Consider the following 20184-nt stretch of genomic DNA (forward strand, 5'->3'; position numbering starts at 1 on the left):
CTGCACTCATCGATGCGCGTCTGTGGAGCTGTGTATATTTCGAGCCGCCCATTCCTCTGGATGCCGGCGTATCTGGACACATCTGTGAATCTGGTGTCACGAGAAATGTCATTCGTCCAACCAGGTGATACATTTCCACTAACCCAAGGTCCATTGACGATGAACAAGTGACCACTGCAACCGTAACTGATGATATCGTTGGGTCGACATGGGTACACGTATAGGTCGCCTGCCGCAGAGTCCCAGCTTCAAAAATACGCTCTGAACCGTCTGACCCTACACCAACAATGTCGGTTGCTCTGGCTCAGATCACCATTTAATCTGTTATAGACTGAGGGGACTCCTTCCCTCTCCATGTTCTGTGATTGGCCATGGACGTTCAACATCTTACCGCCTGTTGCTTTCACCATACGACGCTCACGACAGCAGCACGCAGACAGACACAGATTTTCCTTATCTCCTTATTCTCATGCCCCGGGTTATAAATGTCTGGTCTTTGTCAGACTCTCTTCCCTCGGTGAGTTTCCCTGTTTTTGAGCCGCATATATGTATTATATAAATGTGGAACGCTGGTATCAAAATCTTGGAAGGTTCTTGATTGGTGTAGCTCAAATTAAAAGATGCTCTAACGAACATTCTGACGGACTTAGGCCAAAATTTCGTAGTGTTTGGATAGGTTTGGAATTTGGGTCTAACGGGACGCGTGCTAGAGTATCCATGAGGTTCCAATGATCACTGTGTGCTGACTGTGCAGTGGTCAGTCCATCTTTGTAGTAAGCAGAAGACCTATGTTCGCATCCCAGTCTAGCACAAATTTTCAAATTTTTCCGTTGACTTAAATCAATGCCCAGTAGCAGCCAATGTCTGTAATTCCTCTGTGTCTACATGCAACGTACACGGACTTAGAAAATGTCATGAGAGAGGCACAGTAGAAGTGAGTCTGGAAGTCCCCAGTACCCCTTGACAGCAAATCGTTTGTGGAGCTGCAGCTAATTCTGGTCTGTTCAAGCGTGCAGGGTTCACAGTACGGAACCTATGTCCATGACATCAGATATGCTCGATGAGTTTCAAACCTGGGCTCCTCAGTGTCCATCTCTGTCTATGGAACGCCCTACCCGCGTTTCCTGGAACCTTGCTGGGTGGCGTGGGAGCGATGTAATAGCTCGTTATCATCTTAAAACACCGTACAACCATAACGATGCTGGAAGGCCAGGAATGGGTGTAGATGCGCTCGAGCAGTTCCACAAGCTGCGGAACATTCAAAATGCATTCACGAACAACTAGATCTCCATATCATAACAGAGACACCACCGACTTGGACCATAACTTCTTGACGAGCAGGGTCCATTGATTCATTTGGTCTGTGGAAAACACGGTGACTCACATCAGCATGGTGCTGTTGAAATCGTGATTCGTCCAATCATATTGGGTTACGCCATTCCTCTGGTGTCAATTCCTGGTGACCGGCGACATATGTAAAACGTTGTGTCGGATGACGTTTGATTTACCGTGGCACCTCCGTAGGGCACCGTTCCCATATCCCGTGAAGCCTATGTTCCTACGGACTGTCCACTGGGAGACATGTCTAGCGCGTCCTGTGTTGAACTGAGCCGTGATTTGTTGCACTGTTGCCTTTCTGTCACCATTGACGATCCGTCTCTGATATCGAGGGTTGATGGACGGTGGGTAATTTGTCTGTTGTGAGCTTTCATACCCTTATCCATCCATTCATGATACAGCCTGGACACAGGTGAACGTGTGGAGCCGAATTCCTGGACCACTGCCGAATTCGAAATTCCCATCTATCACGCACACACCACTGTACTCCGTTTGAACAGCATCAGATCACGACGGAATTGCATGTTACACAGATCACTTGCTCTACCACTTCTTGGAAGTTCTCCTACACGAGCTGGCACACGCGGCGTGTGGTGCGCGTAGAACACACCTGCACCATCTGTGCCCCTCTATCTCGTGACGTCTGATAACTCGGTATATCAATGTCGTATAAAGGGGAAAAGTTGTTACCAAAGATCTATAAAAGTTCTTGTCCGATTTACTTGAAAATATTACATGATATTCTAATGAACATTTGGACGGACATAGGGTTATTTAAATACTCTAACACATATGTACATAGATGAAATGTAATGGGGAAATGTTACCGAAAACATCGAAAAGCTCATCTTCGATTTATTTCAAAAGTTTTACTCGATACTGGAATGAACATTTACACATAATAGCCTACACTTTGTATTTTTTGAAGATATATAAATATATATGTCATAGGTGAAGGGGAAATGTCATTACCAAAAATCCCGAAAAATCCATCAATTTACTTCTAATTTTTATGTAATGAATATTGTGGCGGGCATACGCTATAAATATTTTAATGGATATATAATATACAGTTACATATTGAATATAATAATGTAGCTGAATCAAGTCAGGTGCTGCTGAGGGAATGAGACACCTAAAGTAGTAGATGAGTTTCGCTATTTGGGGAGCAAAATAATTGGTCATGGTCGAAGTAGAAAGGATATAAAGTGTAAATTGGCAATGGCAAGGAAAGCGTTCATGAAGAAGAGAAATTTGTTAACATCGAGTACAGATTTAAGCGTGAGGAAGTAGTTTCTGAAAGTATTTGTAAGGAGTGTAGCCATGTATGGAAGTGAAACATGGACGATAAAAAGTTTGGACAAGAAGAGAATAGAAACTTTCAAAATGTGGTGCTACAGAGGAGTGCTGAAGATTAGATGGGTAGCTCATGTAACTAATGATGAGGTACTAAATAGAACTGGGGAGAAGAGGAGTTTGTGGCACAACTTGACTAGAAGAAGCGATTGGTTGGTAGGACATGTTCTGAGCCATCAAGGGATCACCAATTTTGTATTGGAGGTCAGCGTGGAGGGTTAAAATCGTAGAGGAAGTCCAAGACATGAGTACACTAAGTAGATTCAGAAGGATGTAGGTTGCAGTAGGTACTGGGAGATGAAGAAGCTTGTACAGGATAGAGTAGCATGGAGAGCTGCATCAAACCAGTCTCAGGACTGAAGACCACAACAACAACAACAACAACAACATGTAATATACAAATGGGAAACGACCTTAACAAAAATCTCGTGAAGTTCCCGACAGATTTAGTTCAAAATTTATTCATTACATTAATAACCATCCAGGAAGAAATACGCGGTATATTTATAAACGATAATATACAGGTTTTTCCTTTAAAATTGATGCAAGATAGAAAATACTGTGCTGTGAAGCGAAAATGTGAGGTTATCTTTCTTTCAGCCAGTGTTAGTTACGATAGCAAGGCATATAAACCGTTAGACAAATCGTTTCCCACTTACCTATCCTTTCTCCTCGTATATAATCTCGCAGCAATGTGCTGTCTTGATTTCTTCCTTTCAGTCGTTTTTACAAAAAACAGAAATTGAATGTTAATGGCTTACTGTCTCGAGATTGGAATACAAACACGGAATGTGAAATACTCGAAACTTTCTAATGCTACTCAGTCGCAGATTAAATCTATGCGAAATACTGTCACTGAAGTTACTATCCCCACAGATCAAGAAGCTAGAATAATCTCTCTCACATCCCGTATACCCATAATCCCAACCAAATTAGCAAATGATTTTTACTTCAGTCCCGAATTAAGCTTTCGCTTGTAATAAGAAGCTTCATAGAAAGACATGTGAGTATCGAGCCGGGAAGGGAGGGGAGGAAATGGACGAGAGAGGTGTAGAAGAAGAAGAGAGAGAGAGGGGGGGGGGGGGAGCTGGTGATGGCCAGAGAGAGGGAGGGGACGAGTAGGATAGGGACGAAGAGAGCAGAGGGGAGCAGGTGGGCAATTGCGAAGCGTTGCCGGATTCGCTAGTGTCAGATGAGACATATTACTGCTTCTTAAAAGAAAGTAAAGATACACATCATACGCCATATGAGAGGTTCTATCTTTTACCAGTATACCAGTCATATGATGTAGAATCTGTTACGAAAATGGGAAAGATTTTTAAGCTCGTAATACTGGACTCAGCTATCATATGACACAGAATACCACCTCAGTTTTATGACGCCAGAATCAATATCCTTTTTTCCCCCTCTTGTGTAAATGTAACTCGAGATAAAATTTCTGTGTTCCTTTTTTTAGTTCATGTAACTGTTTCCTGTGTGACAAAATTGTTATTATTTCGTATGCAAACACTCAACATGACACGATTCTTGTATCTTATCCATAAATAATATATACGTAAGTTGCACGTCATTTTTTGTCTGTATTTGCGACATTCATTTGTTATCTGAAGGTGCTCTAAGGACCCGATAGCAGCTTCATGACTAAATAGAGTTTCAGAACATTACAAAGTGTTTTCTATTTATCATGCAGTACCGAGCACCAAAGGTAAATTCAGTGTATATTACAGTTTAACCAGACGACATTTTGAATAATTCAAGTAAGAAAATTTATTGTTTGATATATAGTAGTAGTAGAGGAAACGTCTTGTACCCTCAGACGGAGGGTAACCGCGGACATTTAAATTTCTAAGAAATCGACCACACTACGTAGGTAAACCTTTATTTTAAATGTGTCCCATCCACAGTAATAACATATCCAATGTCGGCTGCAGCGTAGGTCACGAGGGAGCTACAATTGTCAGTTACTTTCGTGGACAAACTTTTTCGTCAGTCCTGACAAATTTCATTGGGGCTAAGACGTACAATATGTGGGTTGTTTGAAGATGTCGGAAAATCCATTCATTTTTAGTTTGTTATAGTATTCGGTACATTTCTTGTACAATTTAACAACTGTAAAAAAGTACTGTACGATAGCGGTCGGGTACCTCGCACCCGACAATATCGGGTACCAACGGATATTGCTTTACAGTTTTAAGTTCTCAACATTATTCGAAGAAAGTACAACAGTCACTTTTGTAACGCATTACAGCGTGGCGTTTCTGTTGTTTACTATCGCTGATGACAGATGTTGCACAGGAAGTTTCTTATGAATGGAACGTCCTCAATCTGCCTCACCAGCCCATTCTTGATCACCACATCGCCAATTCCCTCCACTAATCGTACATTTGCTGAAACTGACCCGATGCCTTGTGACTACTCCCGGTCGCAAAAAAGTGTCAGTAGTGTTGTTCGAGAAACGAAAGAGCGAGATTTTAACATCTTATATAAACAAAAAAGAAAAAAGAGACAGATTTAAAGGGCAGACAGAAATGTAAAGGCCGTAAGTAGGACGTACCTAAAACGAGAAAGGTAAAGTCGTGAAAAGGACTTTCAATACAAAGAAAAATATTCAGTTTCTTTGAAGAAGATCAAGAAAGGATGACCAAATACATCATATATGGAGATACTTCTGAAGAAAACTGGATTCAGTGCCACGGACGCAAATATTTTTGACCATAAAGATTGTGTTTATATAGATTCTTCCGATATTTACTATTATTGTGGCTTGCGTGATGCAGAGAAAAAACCAAGCCACCATCGAACTCTGTGTGTGGAGTGACTTGCCTCTTTAATGTTGCTGAACATGTAAAGAAAAAGTATTTTTAATATATATCATTAAAATTCGTTATGATTTGTAATTTTAATTAATATGACTGAAAAGTTCCTAGTTGGAAGTTATGATTAAAATAGAGAGACAAAATTTTTCAGTTTTATATGTCTGGGACTACCGGACGTTCCCCTACGGTGCCAACCTGTGTCCCATGATTAATGCACCGTGATGATTTGTAGACAATTTTCACCTTCAGCATAAAACGTTTCTGCACCCATGTCCATGTAACATATTTTCTTCTTCAATTGTAACGAATGTGTCCTAGACATTCGTCATAACTTATTAGCACGTCCTGTATATTCGAACGTTGCTGTAATTGTTTACAAATGTTTTTGATATTTGGCACTGAAACTACGGCTAGATATTTAACACCTAGTCTCTCTTTATCTCTAGGACCGAGCGAGGTGGCGCAGTGGTTAGCACACTGGACTCGCACTCGGGAGGACGACGGTTCAATCCCGCGTCCGGACATCCTGATGTAGGTTTCCCGTGATTTCCCTAAATCGCTCCAGGCAAATGCCGGGATGGTTCCTTTGAAAGGGCACGGCCGACTTCCTTCCCCATCCTTCCCTAATCCGATGAGACCGATGACCTCGCTGTTTGGTCTCTTCCCCCAAACAATCCAACCCCAACCCTCCCTTTTTTTTTTCTCTAAGTGGATTTGTTAATGCGAAAGTTAGTGGACGTCAATTAAAGGTACGAATAGCCTTATCTTCAAATGTTTAACAGAAAGCAGAACGTTCCGTAAAACACGGGCATGAAACTAACCTCAGATCGGGATCTGTACTGGGCACACTGCTATTTCTAACCGACGTAAAAAGTGGATTAAGAACTTTAGAGGGTGACAAAACTAAAACATTTACCAATAGTACAAGCATACTAATCCAGGGCCCAAGCACAGCATTAACAGAGACGGTTCAGAAGATACCCGAAGACGCCCAAAGTGGTTCACGGGTAAATCTTTACATCTTAAGAGACTCACATGATGCAGTTTCACACCATCTGTAAGAACCTGTTAGCCCAAGAAGCAGACATAAATGGTCATGGAACACATGAATCGGTATACATAAAATCCCTTTGTCTTCAGATGAGTAATAAGTTAAAAAGAGGTCAGCACACTGATAAGTTAACCTAGAAGCTAAGTCCAACCTGTAATGCCATTAAATAAGTTATATTGCTCCAAACAAAACTGTGTTGGTTTGTTATTCGTATTGTCAGCCCTGGTTTTTGTAGGGAACGATCATCTGTTGCAGAAGACCTTATGCAAATACAGTGTTTACTCAGTGGGATCGAACGGTATACATCTTACAGCAGTAAACATTATTTAAAGTAGATATTGGTACATCCCGTGGTAGCCTCTTTAAGGATCTTGGAGTTCTTAGATGTACTTTTCCAATACGTCTGTAACTTAATAGTGTCTCTTTATTGCTATCGGTAAATATTAGTTTCCGTGGAACTGTAGTTTACTTTGAAGACATTGGAAATCACTAACACTAAAGAATAAAATTAAAAACATGTCTCATTAGCCACAGAATAGCAAAATGTCTATAAAACTGGGATTGCATATTCTATGTGCTAGCCGGCCAGTGTGGCCGGGTGGTTCTAGGCGCTTCAGTCTGGAATCGCGTGACCGCTACGGTTCGAATCCTGCCTCGGGCATGGATGTGTGTGATGTCCTTAGGTTAGTTAGGTTTAAGTAGTTCTATGTTCTAGGGGACTGATGACCTCAGATGTTAAGTCTCATAGTGCTCAGAGCCATTTGAACCATCTATTAGCTACATGGCAAGTAGTACTGTTTGTTATAAAGTGCATGTACCGTAAACAGGGTTCAGTATTTACAGGCGAAAGAAATTCTTTCTTTGAAAAATAAAGCTGCAGTTCTGAGGCTTTGGTATGTAGGGTATTGGTAACAGAGGCACGATAATTAATTTAGAAAAATCCGCTTCAATTGTACAGAGATTTATTGAAACCACGACTGGTTTCTAGATTCTAAAATCCCATCTTCAGGTGAATGAAATTTCATTATCTGGCAATATATAAGATGCGGTAGGGCCAGTCAATACAAGAGTTCCAATCACAGCATGTCAATGGAAGAGTTCCAATCACAGCATGTTGACGGAAAGTGTCGGCCGCTGTGCAGACGAACGCTAGGAACGCCAACCACGACAGTGGAGCTGCCCAACGGCGCACATTTTCAGCCAACATGCAATGACTGGAACTCTTTCATGATTTCATACACCTCAAGACGGAATTTTAAAAGCTGGAAACCGGACGTGGTTTAAATATATATTTGTAAAACTGAAGCGAATCCGTCTGAATTATCTGTAATCTAGTAAATATAAATCTGTTAATAGGAGATAAACAGCAGTTACACTGTAAAACTGATGGGGCTGGAGCTTCTTTCAATGTAGCAAGTGTCTTTCTAATCCACTCGATTTCATTATCGTATAGCATAATCGTAAATACTGTAGCAATAACCAATATAGTGGTACTTTACAATATACACATGAAGTTTCTATGGGATAATTCACTCAAATTAATGTATACCTTGCCTATTACCACAACTCTGTAGATTCCCCTTCTTAATGGGATCTACGGAACACGACAGATGAATGAATTAACGAAAGAACGAATGAACTTCACACAGTACTTCACGCAACAAGCCAAAACGGAATATAAATCTTATGCGTTACGGATTACAAATTTTTCAGTGGTTACAGGCAGGTATTGTGTTGCCTAGCACACTCGGCTCCCATTCGGTGGGGCGACGATTCAAACCCGCGTCCGGCCATCCAGATGAAGGTTTACCGTGATGTTCCTAAATCAGTCCAGGCAAATGCAGGGATGGTTCCTTTGAAAGGACAAGGCCTATTTCCTTCCCCATCCTTGACCCAATCCGAGCTTGTGCTCCTTTTCCAATGACCTCGGTGTCGACGGGATGTTAAACCTAATCATCCCTCCTTTTTACAGAATTACCAAAACCGTTTTAGGGCATTTTTTTGTCACGTTAGAAAGGATATTGTGATACGGTTCTCTCAGCATTGCCAGAAGTTTCCAACAATATAAGTTCCCCCTGCATCCAGACCCGTCAGTGCTACGGCACCTGTGCTAAATTCACAAACTGTAAAATCTTGCTGCGGAACAGTGCTCATTTACCCACAACAAAATTCTCTTAATGGTCGATTCCCTCCTCCTAATGTTACCAAAATTCACTTTTTCTGTGCTGTGACTCATTCGAGATACTCAAATTCTTGAGACTTACGTCACGCAATATTTTTAAGGCGGAGAAGTGTTTGGGGAAAAAGTGACGAGTCAAGGAGTGTGCACATATTCTCTACCGTGTCTTCACGTGTATTTCGTTCGTGATGATGACTGTTTCAAATCACTAAATCGTAACTCATGGAGCAGAGTAATTTGGCTACATTGGTTCTTGTTCATCTAGTCAAAACTTTAAATTTATTTACATTTGTGACATTACAAACCATACCAGTTTATCTGCGGCATGAGAAACCAAAAGGGTTTTCATTGGCATATCTAACGAAAATGATATCATTGTTAAGTCTCTGACATGACGTTATCAGAATAACGATGGCAGGGCATTTAAAAGCCCATGCTGGTATTAACAGGACATTAAAAAAAATGCAACGTGGCTTTGGCGGGAAATTTAAAAATAACTTTAGCATCCATTAAATGAAACGTTATTCATACTGCAGTATTTTTAGCATACGTTATAAAGAAATAAAGGAGGTGCCTGCGGGAAACTTAAAAATTTAGTACCCATTAAAATGTAACAACCAGTCACAGTACTCAGTTTTACCGAAGATTAAAATGAAACAGCCAGTACGTAAGCAACTGCGATGTTTAAAATTATTCTGTAGCAGCAGAGGAAGTATTAGGTCGCAAGTACAATTATCGATGTATCAGACGCGGCAGTCCAATATCTTGGCCTGAAAGACGAATAGATCTCTTTTATCTGACTTTTGCTTGTGGAGTTGCTTGAAGACCGAAAGTTACAATGGTGCCAATAATCTCCGATAAAGTGGTTCTGTATCAACAATACACGTGAGCAGATTGCATCTGAAACACTTTTCAGTTTAGTCAAATCTTTCCACGTGTAGATAAATAAGGGTTTGAACTGAGCAGGTACATTTCTGACGACTTACTGTGAGATAATTCCTACAAACAAGCATCCTGTTTGGGAGAGGTAAGAGGACATACCTGAGACGAGTACATCGTTGGACAGAGATGGCCGGAACCACCTCAAACAAGCTTTTACCACAGTTACTGAAGGCGTCTTGTTTTCTTTTTCAGATCAACTGCATTTTCCTCGGATAATACCGTTTTGGAACTCAATTGCGTTGTTTACCAATTACAGCACCGTCGGTCGGACGATGACAAAAGTTTAGCATACAAAAGTCACGTACTTTCCCCTGTAGAATCCGAATATAGAATAATAATAGCATGTTCTTTTTTCAGATTTCACCCGCTAGAGGTAGGGAAGGGTGTTGAAATTCGGTATAGCCAGACAGAATGTGTAAGAACACTGAACAGCTGTTTTTCCGTTTTTTAATCCGATCTTTAGCTTTATAAATATTTCACTTTCTCATGTTAAACATCTCAACCTATTATATCATTTTAAGCATATCAGTTACACGCCGACTACAAGACTAAAATGTATTACAAAGTAGCAGGGAAAAGTAAACAAAACTACCACAGATATAAATTTATTATAAGCAACATTTCAGTTCGTCACACAACCCAACAAATAAAGAAAAGATGTTATGTGGACATGTGCATGCAAACGCTTAATTTCCATGTTAGAGGTCATTTTAGTTTCGTCAGTATGTGCTGTATTTCCTCGATACACCGCCAGTTGGCTCCAATTGAGGGAAGGTAATGTTGACTTCGGTGACTGTGTTGACATGCGACTCATTGCTCTACAGTACAAGCATCAAGCACATCAGTACGTAGCATCAATAGGTTAGTGTTCATCACGAACGTGGTTTTGCAGTCAGTGCAACGTTTACAAATGCGGAGTTGGCAGATGCCAACTTCATGTATGGATTAACACGGTGCAATAGCCGTGGCGCAGTACGTTTGTATGGAGACAGATTTCCAGAACCAAGGTGTCCCGACAATTGATCGGCGTCTTAGGGTGCACGGAACATTCCAGCCTATGACTCGCGACTGGCGATGACCTAGAACGACGAGGACACCAGCAATTGACGAGACAATTCTTCGTGCAGTTGACGATAACCCTAATGTCAGCGTCAGAGAAGTTGCTGCTGTACAAGGTAACGTTGACCACGTCACTGTATGGAGAGTGCTATGGGAGAACCAGTTGTTTCCGTACCATGTACAGCGTGTGCAGGCACTATCAGCAGCTGATTGGCCTCCACGGGTACACTTCTGCGAATGGTCCATCCAACAATGTGTCAATCCTCATTTCAGTACAAATGTTCTCCTTACGGATGAGGCTTCATTCCAACGTGATCAAATTGTCAATTTTCACAATCAACATGTGTGGGCTGACGAGAATCCGCACGCAATTGTGCAATCACGTCATCAACACAGATTTTCTGTGAACGTTTGGGCAGGCATTGTTGGTGATGTCTTGATTGGGCCCCATGTTCTTCCACCTACGGTCAATGGAGCACGTTATCATGATTTCATACTCGATAATCTACCTGTGCTTCTAGAACATGTGCCTTTACAAGTACGACACAACATGTGGTTCATGCACGATGGAGCTCCAGGACATTTCAGTCGAAGTGTTCGTACGCTTCTCAACAACAGATTCGGTGACCGATGGATTGGTAGAGGTGGACCAATTCCATGGCCTCCACGCTCTCCTGACCTCAACCCTCTTGACTTTCATTTATGGGGGCATTAGAAAGCTCTTGTCTGCGCAACCCCGGTACCAAATGTAGAGACTCTTCGTGCTCGTGCTGTGGACGGCTGTGATACAATACGCCATTCTCCAGGGCTGCATCAGCGCATCAGGGATTCCATGCAACGGAGGGTGGATGCATGTATCCTCGCTAGCGGAGGACATTTTGAACATTTCCTGTAACAAAGTGTTCGAAGTCACGCTGATACGTTCTGTTGCTGTGTGTTTCCATTCCATGATTACTGTGATTTGAAGAGAAGTAATAAAATGAGCTCTAATATGGAAAGTAAGCGTTTCCGGACACATGTCCACATAACATATTTTCTTTCTTTGTGTGTGAGGAATGTTTCCTGAAAGTTTGGATTTACCTTTTTGTAACACCCTGTATATATCCACTTTCAACACCTTTTAGGATATCATCCACCGCAAACAGTAAGCTCTTACAGTTCAGGTAAATATGAGCGGTATCTTCATCAGCTAATCAAGTTCTGAACGTTGTATCTGCCTTAATAAAGTCAAACTGTTACTGAACTGCATTTTGTAGACAAACAATGTACAGTATAAATAAATTTGTCTTGATATAACAGTTTGTTGTTGTGAATCAGAGACCGTTCAGTGTAAGAAGTACATTCATATTTATCACACCGTCCAGAAGCAACAAAGTGTTCAGAATCTTTAAAGCAAGTCTTCTTGAGCGATTGTATTATTTCTACATTCACTTCTGAATATGCATTTAGATCACAACGCACACCAGTATCCTTGTGTGTGAATACTAAATACCGTAGCAAATTAAACACAAACGCATTAGAATATTCTTTTAGAGAGCGAACTCTAATTTTTCTTGTAGTTCCACTGCACGAAGTGGTGTTTTATGTGCAGAGTTTCCTACTAGGCGCATATAAAAGAAAAGAGATAACGTTAGATCTTATGACAATTCATCTAAATCGACCGTGTCCATCTTGTTGGTTCCACCGTGATAAATCATGCACAGAAACATTTCAGTGCAGTAAATACTTCAATATTTGTCATGCTTTTCAGTCATAGCTACGTGTTTGAGATGCATGTCTTGTTGAGCGATTGCATTATTTTCAGATTTACTTTTAGAAAAAACATTTAGATCGTAACACAAACCAATAACATAACTAAACTCCACTGCAAATTAAACACAGAAACACAACAATGTTATTTCAGAGAGCAAAAACTAGTTTCTCTCATAGTTTCACCGCTTGAAGTGATGTTTTAGAGTCACTGTTCCTTTCTTACCATCGTCGTCAGTGTAAATTCCGTCCAGCTGTTCTTCTGATCTTTGGGAGTGAAGTATGTTTTATGTGGAAGGGACTCCAGCATTTCGCATGACCCCGAACTTGGCATCATGAACATTTCTGTTACGATTAGCTTTCAATCGCAGGAATGCCTCCGCTATCGCTAGATATCTCTTCTACATATAACGAGAGCCTGAACAATTCTGTACATTTATCGAAATTATGAGCAGTGGACATTTAGGAAGATACAGCTGCCACTAAACCATAGATTTGCTCTTAGCGATACGTAGTGGACATCTGGACGTTTTCTTTACAAGGCTACTATTTTCCAAGAACGTCACTAACAATTTAGTAAAAGTTTTCGACCCTCCTCGTGCAAACTAGCTTAACAGACACTCTCAGCACAAGATTTAGTATGTAGGGCATCCACAAGTAAGAAGAATAATTCATTAATTTAAAAAGATCTGCTTCAGTTGAACTAATGATTTATTCAAACCATGATCGGTTTCGTGGATGCTAAAATCCCATCTTCAGGTGTATAAAATTCTTATATTTCCTCACGACTAAAATGGTCTGCCCAGTCAATGGAAAGGATCCAAACCACTGCATCTTAGACAGCTCGTTCAGATCTCCGGCATGGCTCTCCACTCAGTCGTGGTTGGTGTCCGCAGCATCTAGCTCCCCGATGGCGAACGGTATCCACATAAGATGCAGCACTTTTTGAGCCTTTTTAATGACTGGCTCCACCCCGTTTTATGCATGACCAACACCTGAAGATGAGGTTTTGACGAGCCGAAACTGGCCATGTCTTGAATAAATCATTAGTACAAATGGAGTGCATCACTTTCAATCAGTTAATACATATGAAGACAAGAAAAAAACAATAAAAAACAGCGATGCGCCAATATGCAGGGTTGTCCATTGATCGTGATCGGACCAAATATCTCACGGTATAAGCGTCAAACGAAAAAACTTCAAAGAACGAAACTTGTCTAGCTTGCAGGGGAAAACCAGATAGCGCTATCGTTGGTCCGCTGGACGGCGCTGCCATATGTCAAACGAATATTAACTGCGTTTTTTTTTTTCTAATAGGAACCCCAATTTTTTATTGCATATTCGTCTAGTACATACAGAAATATGAATGTTTTAGTTTCACAAACATATGGTTGACAATTTTAGACGAACAGTTGGCAACAGGTAGGTTTTTTAAATTAAAATACGGAACGTTGGTGCGTTTGAACGTTTTACTTCGGTTGTTCCAATGTGATATATGTACCTTTGTGAACGCATGCTGTTACAGCGTGATTACCTGTAAATACCACATTAATGCAATAAATGCTCAAAATGATGTCCGTCAACCTCGATGCATTTGGCAATATGTGTAACGACATTCCTCTCAACAGCGAGTAGTTTACCTCCCGTAATGTTCGCACATGCATTGACAATGCGCTGACGTATGTTGTCAGGCGTTGTCGGTGGATCACAATATCCTTCAACAGAAAGAAAATGCGCAGACATCAGATCCGCTGAAAGTGCGGGCCATGGTATTGTGCTTCGGCGACCAATCCACTTGTCATGAAATATGCAATTCAATACCGCTTCAACCGCACGAGAGCTATGTGCCGGACAATCATCATGTTGGAAGTACATCGCCATTCTGTCATGCAGTGAAACATCTTGTAGTAACATCGATAGAACATTACATAGGAAATTAGCATACATTGCACCATTTAGATAGCCATCAATAAAGTGGGGGCCAATTATCCTTCCTCCCATATTGCCGCACCATACATTAACCCGCCAAGGCGGCTGATGTTCCACTTGTCACAGCGATCGTGGATTTTCAGTTGCCCAATAGCGTATGTTATGCCGGTCTACGTTACCGCTGTTGGTGAATGATGCTTCGCCGTTAAATAGAACGCTTGCAAAAAATCTGTCATCGTCCCGTAATTTCTCTTGTGCCCAGTGGCAGAATTGTACACGACGTTCAAAGTCGTCACCGTGTAACTCCTGGTGCATAGAAATATGGTACGGGTGCAATCGATGTTGAAGTAGCATTCTCAACACCGACGTTTTTGAGATGCACGATTCTCGCGCAATTTGTCTGCTACTGATGTGCGGATTAGCCGCGACAGCAGCTGAAACACCTACTTGGGCATCATCATTTGTTACAGGTCGTAGTTGTCGTTTCACATGTGGCTGAACTCTTCCTGTTTCCTTAAATAACGTAACTACCCGGCGATTGGTCAGGAGACTTGGATGATGTCGTCCAGGATACCGAGCCGTCGGGCAGTTCGATCACAATAGCCATACATCAACACGATATCGACCTTTTCCGCAATTGATAAACGGTCCATTTTAACACGGGTAATGAATCACGAATCAAATACCGTCCGCACTGGCGGAATGTTACGTGATACTACTTACTTATACTTTTGTGACTATCACAGCCGCCTCTATCACAAAGCGAAAAAAGTAGCCCAGTTAAACATTCATATTTCTTTACGTACTACACGTATATGCAATAAAAAATGGGGGTTTCTATTTAAAAAGACGCACCTGATATCCGTTTGACCAATGGAAGCGCCATTTAGCGGGCCAACCATAGCGCCATCTGGTTTCCCCCTTCAAACTGGACGAGTTTCTTTCTTAGTAGTTTTTTTTTTTATTTTGATGCTTATTTCGTGAGATATTTGGCCGGGTCACTATCAATGGACCACCCTGTCGAATTATGCAAACTGAGCACAAACTGATATTCATGCAGGTATGGACGGAAAATGCAGATGGATGAAACTGTGACGTTGCAGCTGGGAAGAATAGTAAACAGAGCAGCTTTAGAGACCAAGCCACAAAGTCATTCGGTGTACTCAGTTGGACAGCATCTGTGATTCGCACGATATTTGAATAGAAGCGATGTTACTATCCCACGATAGTCGCAGATATGGGTGAACCGTGGCCGAACACAGCAACAAGAAGAAAGCCATTGACCTAGAGAGACGACAGAACGAGAGTACGGAGAGGCACTCAGAGCCTTGGATTCATCATTACGAACGATCCATCGTGCAACCGATGCTTTCGTGACCACAACGACTATTAATAGGCGTCTCACAGAACGAGGGCTGATCTTCCGGGGCCTACCATACACCTCTGTACACTAGAAAGACTCGTAGTAGTGGTGTCGGGCACATTGGGCTTGGAGTCTCATCAACCTGAGTAGAATTTTCTTCACTGATGAGTCTCACTTGGAAATGAGCCCCGATGACCAGTGAAGTCGTGTTTGGAGACACCTTCGGGCAGCACTGTGGTACCAACCTGACTGTCGCACACCATACGGACTGACAACCAGGAACAATAGTCTGGGGTGCCATGGTGCCATTTGTTTTCATAGGATGGCCCCTTCGGCTGTTATCCGCGGCCCATTTACAGCACAGTGGTACGTCGACGATATTATACATGATACTTTTTTGCCCTTCATGGCAAGGCATTCTAAACTTATATTTCAGGGAGGTCTGCCTGTACACGGTAACAGTTTCTACTCCTTATCTTCGTCAGTCCCAAATCCTACCTTGGCCAGCGAGGGCACCGGATCCTTCCCCAGTTGAGAAGCCTCTGAACATTATAGGTAGAATTCTCCAACCTACTAGGGATTTTGACGATCTAACACTCCATTTCCACGGAATTTGGCACGTTATCCCCCACAAAGACATCCAACAACTCCAGCTATCACTTCCAAGCCGAATAACTGCTGGCATAAGAGCCGGAGGTGTTCCAAAGCGATACTGACCTGCTGAATTTGTGAACCTCTTTTTCTTGCATAAGGAATCCATTTTGCTTAGAATTGTAATCATTTGTTTGGTACACCTGCCGATTTGCTCCCAGTCGTGTAATTCGTTTGTGGTGCGTCATCTTTTTACCTCAGGGTGAATTTGTCACAGCTTCGAATATTTTATGAACTGCAGCTGGAGTCACGATCATTGAAAATAGTACGTCGCATTTAGGAGTTAACATTATCTGCAAGAATTGTAGTTTTTTCTTTTTACTGTTGCGTGTATGGATAGAATTTTTTTAGAAATTTGTGGAAAGGTCTTATGGGACAAAACTGCTGAGGTAATCGGTCCCTATATCTATACAGAACTCTCCTTGATATACAAGACTTCATTTTTGTCATCAGTCTTTTGACTGTTTTGATGCGCACAGCCATGAATTCCCCTCTTGTGCCAACCTCTTCATATCAGAGTAGCACTTGCAACCTACGTCCTCAATTATTTGCTGGATGTATTCCAATCTCTGTCTTCCTCTACAGTTTTTGCCCTCTACGGCTCCCTCTAATACCATGGAAGTTATTCCCTCATGTCCTATCATCCTGTCCTTCCTCCTTGTCAGTGTTTTCCACATATTCCTTTCCTCTATGACTCTGCGCAGAACCTCCTCGTTCCTTATCAGTCTACTCAATTATCATTCGCCTGTAGCACCACATCTCAGAAGCTTCGATTCTCTTCTGTTCCGGTTTTTCCGTGTTTCCACAGTACATGTTTCACTACCATACAATGCGTACATTCTCAGAAATTTCTTCCTCGAATTAAGACCTATGTTTGATACAAGTAGACTTCTCTTGACCAGGAATGCCCTTTTTGCCAGTGCTAGTCTCTTTTGACATCCTCCTTGCTCCGTCTGTCATTCGTTATTTTGCTGCCTAGACAACGGATTTCGTCAATTTCATCAGATTTGTGACCATCCATCCTAATGTTAAGTTTCTCGCTGTTCTCGTCTTTGCTACATCTCATTACCTCCGTCTTTCTTCTATTTACTCTCAATACATATTCTGTACTCATTAGATTGTTCACTCCGTTCAGCATATCAAGTAATTCTTCGCTTTCGCTCAGGATAACAATGTCATCAGCGAATAGTGTCATTAATATTCTTTCACCTTGAATTCTTATTCCACTCCTAAACCTTCTTTTTTATTTCCATTATTGCTTCTTCGATGTCCGGATTGAACAGTAGGGGGAAAAGACTACATCCCTGTCTAGCACCCTTTTTAATCCGAGCGCTTTCTCCATGGTAGTCTACTCTTATTATTCCCTCTTGGCTCTTGCATATATTGTATGTTACCTGTCTCTCCCTATAGCCTACCCCTACTTTTCTCAGAATTTCGAACACCTTGCGCCATTTCACTTTGTCGAACGCCTTTTCCAGGTTGCTATATCCAATGAACATTTCTTGATTTTTTTGTAGTCTAACTTCAATTATCAACCGCAACGTCAGAATTGCCTCTCTCGTGGCTTTCTCTTTCCTAAAGGCAAACTGATCGTCATCTATCACATCCTCCATTTTCTCTTCCATTCTGTGTATATTATCCTTGTTAGCATCTTGTATGCGTGGGCTGTTAAGCAGATTGTGCGAAAATTCTCGCGTTTGTCAGCTCTTGCAGCCTTCGGAATTGCGTGGATGATATTTTTCCGAAAGTCTGGTGGTATATCGCCAGACTCATACATTCTACACACACCAACGTGAATTGTCGTTTTGTTGCCATTTCCCCAAATGTTTTCAGAAATTCTGATGAAATGTTATCTACCCCATCTGCCTTATTTGTTCTCAAGTCCTCCAAAGCTCTCTTAAATTCTGATTCTAATACTGGATCTCTTATCTCTTCTAAATCGACTCTTGTTTCTTCTTCTATCACATCGGACAAATGCTCCCCCTCACAGAGGCCATCACCGAACACTTCCCACCTATCCGCCCTCTCCTCTTCGTTTGACAGTGGAATACACGTTGCACTCTTTATTCTACCACTCTTGCTTTTACTGTCACCGATGGTTGTTTTTACTTTGCTATATGCTGAGTCAGAACTTCCGACATTTTTCATGCAGCCATTGCGTCTTAGCTTCTCTGCACTTCCTGTTTATTTCATTCCTCAGCGGCTTGTATTTCTGCATTCCTCCTGTGAACGGGAACGAGTTATGCCGAACTTTGTGTCTCTCGCGTCCATCTAGAAAAGGTAACCTGAAGATACCTAAATAAGGCGAAACGCGTCGGTGAAAAATAAAAAACTAAAATTTGCAAACAAGGCTGTTTTTAACCAATACAATAATCCAGTACCAGACCTCGGATTCTCTGTCTGACCATAGCTAAAATTTTCCCATCACCCGGTCTTGTGCTAGCATGCCGCCTCCTTTGTGACTTCTGATCAGAGTGTTCGCTGTTACCAGCTTAAAATTATTATAGAACACAATTAGGCTTTCTCCTCTCTTGGCACAAGCCCACATTCTCTTGTAACCTTTTCCTGTACTCCTGCCCCAACAACTGCATTCCTGTACGCCATGACTATTAGATTTTCATCTCCCCTTACCATTTCAATACCCTCATAGTGTTTCTTTATGTCTTCATCTTCACCTTGCAAGGTCGCCTTGTATACCTGAACTAACGTTGTCGCTATTGGTTCGCTATCGATTCTGATATGAACAACCCTATCATTAAACTGTTCACAGTAACACTCTCTCGGTCCTATCTTCCTTCTCATGAGAAATCCTACTCCCGTTACACCATTTTCTGCTGCTGTTGATATCACTCTATACTCATTTGATCAGAAATACTTGGCCGGCCGGCGTGGCCTAGCGGTTTTAGGCGCTACACTCTGGAACCGCGCGACTGCTACGGTCGCTGGTTTGAATCCTGCCTCGGGCATGGATGTGTGTGATGTCCTTAGGTTAGTTAGGTTTAAGTAGTTCTAAGTTCTAGGGGCTTATGACCTCAGACGTTAAGTCCCATAGTGCCCAGAGCCATTTTTGAACCAGAAATAGTTGTCTTCTTTCACTTTCACTTCTCTGAACCGTATTATATCTAGTTTGAGGATTTGCATGTCCCTTTTCAGATTTTCTAGCTTCCCTACCACATTCATGTTTCTGATATTCCACGGCCCGTGTCGTAGAACGTTATCCTTTGATTGATTATTCAATCTTGTTCTCATGGTCACCTCATCCTTGGTAGTCAGCGCCCGGAAATGCCAATGGGGGACTACTCAGGAACCTTTTGCCAACGCAGAGATCATCATGACACATTTTCAATTGCAGGCCACATGTCCTGTGTCTTTAATGCAGTTCTTTCCATTGCGTTCTGCATACTCATGCCGTCGATCATTGCTAGCTCTTACGCCGCTTTTAGGGGCAGTTTCTCAACCCTAAGGACAAGAGAGTGCCCTGAACCTCTGCTCTCTTTAAGAAGCAATGGCAGAATGACGCTGAGTTCTTATCCCGGTAGCCTTCGGCCACCAACACTGATTATTGTCAAGACTTAAGCGGCGGCAGGTTTCCTACCCGGAACCGATTACGTTTTGATTTGTAATCAAAGACGCTACACCTAGACGATAGGTGCTATCACGCAAGACATAATAAGCAATATGTAGAGTTCTGATTCCTAATCCTGAGTTACAAAACAGGTACGAATAAAAATATAATTAAAAATTACTGGAC

This window comes from Schistocerca serialis, chromosome 5 (assembly GCF_023864345.2).
Source record: "Schistocerca serialis cubense isolate TAMUIC-IGC-003099 chromosome 5, iqSchSeri2.2, whole genome shotgun sequence".
Taxonomy (NCBI): Eukaryota; Metazoa; Arthropoda; class Insecta; order Orthoptera; family Acrididae; genus Schistocerca; species Schistocerca serialis.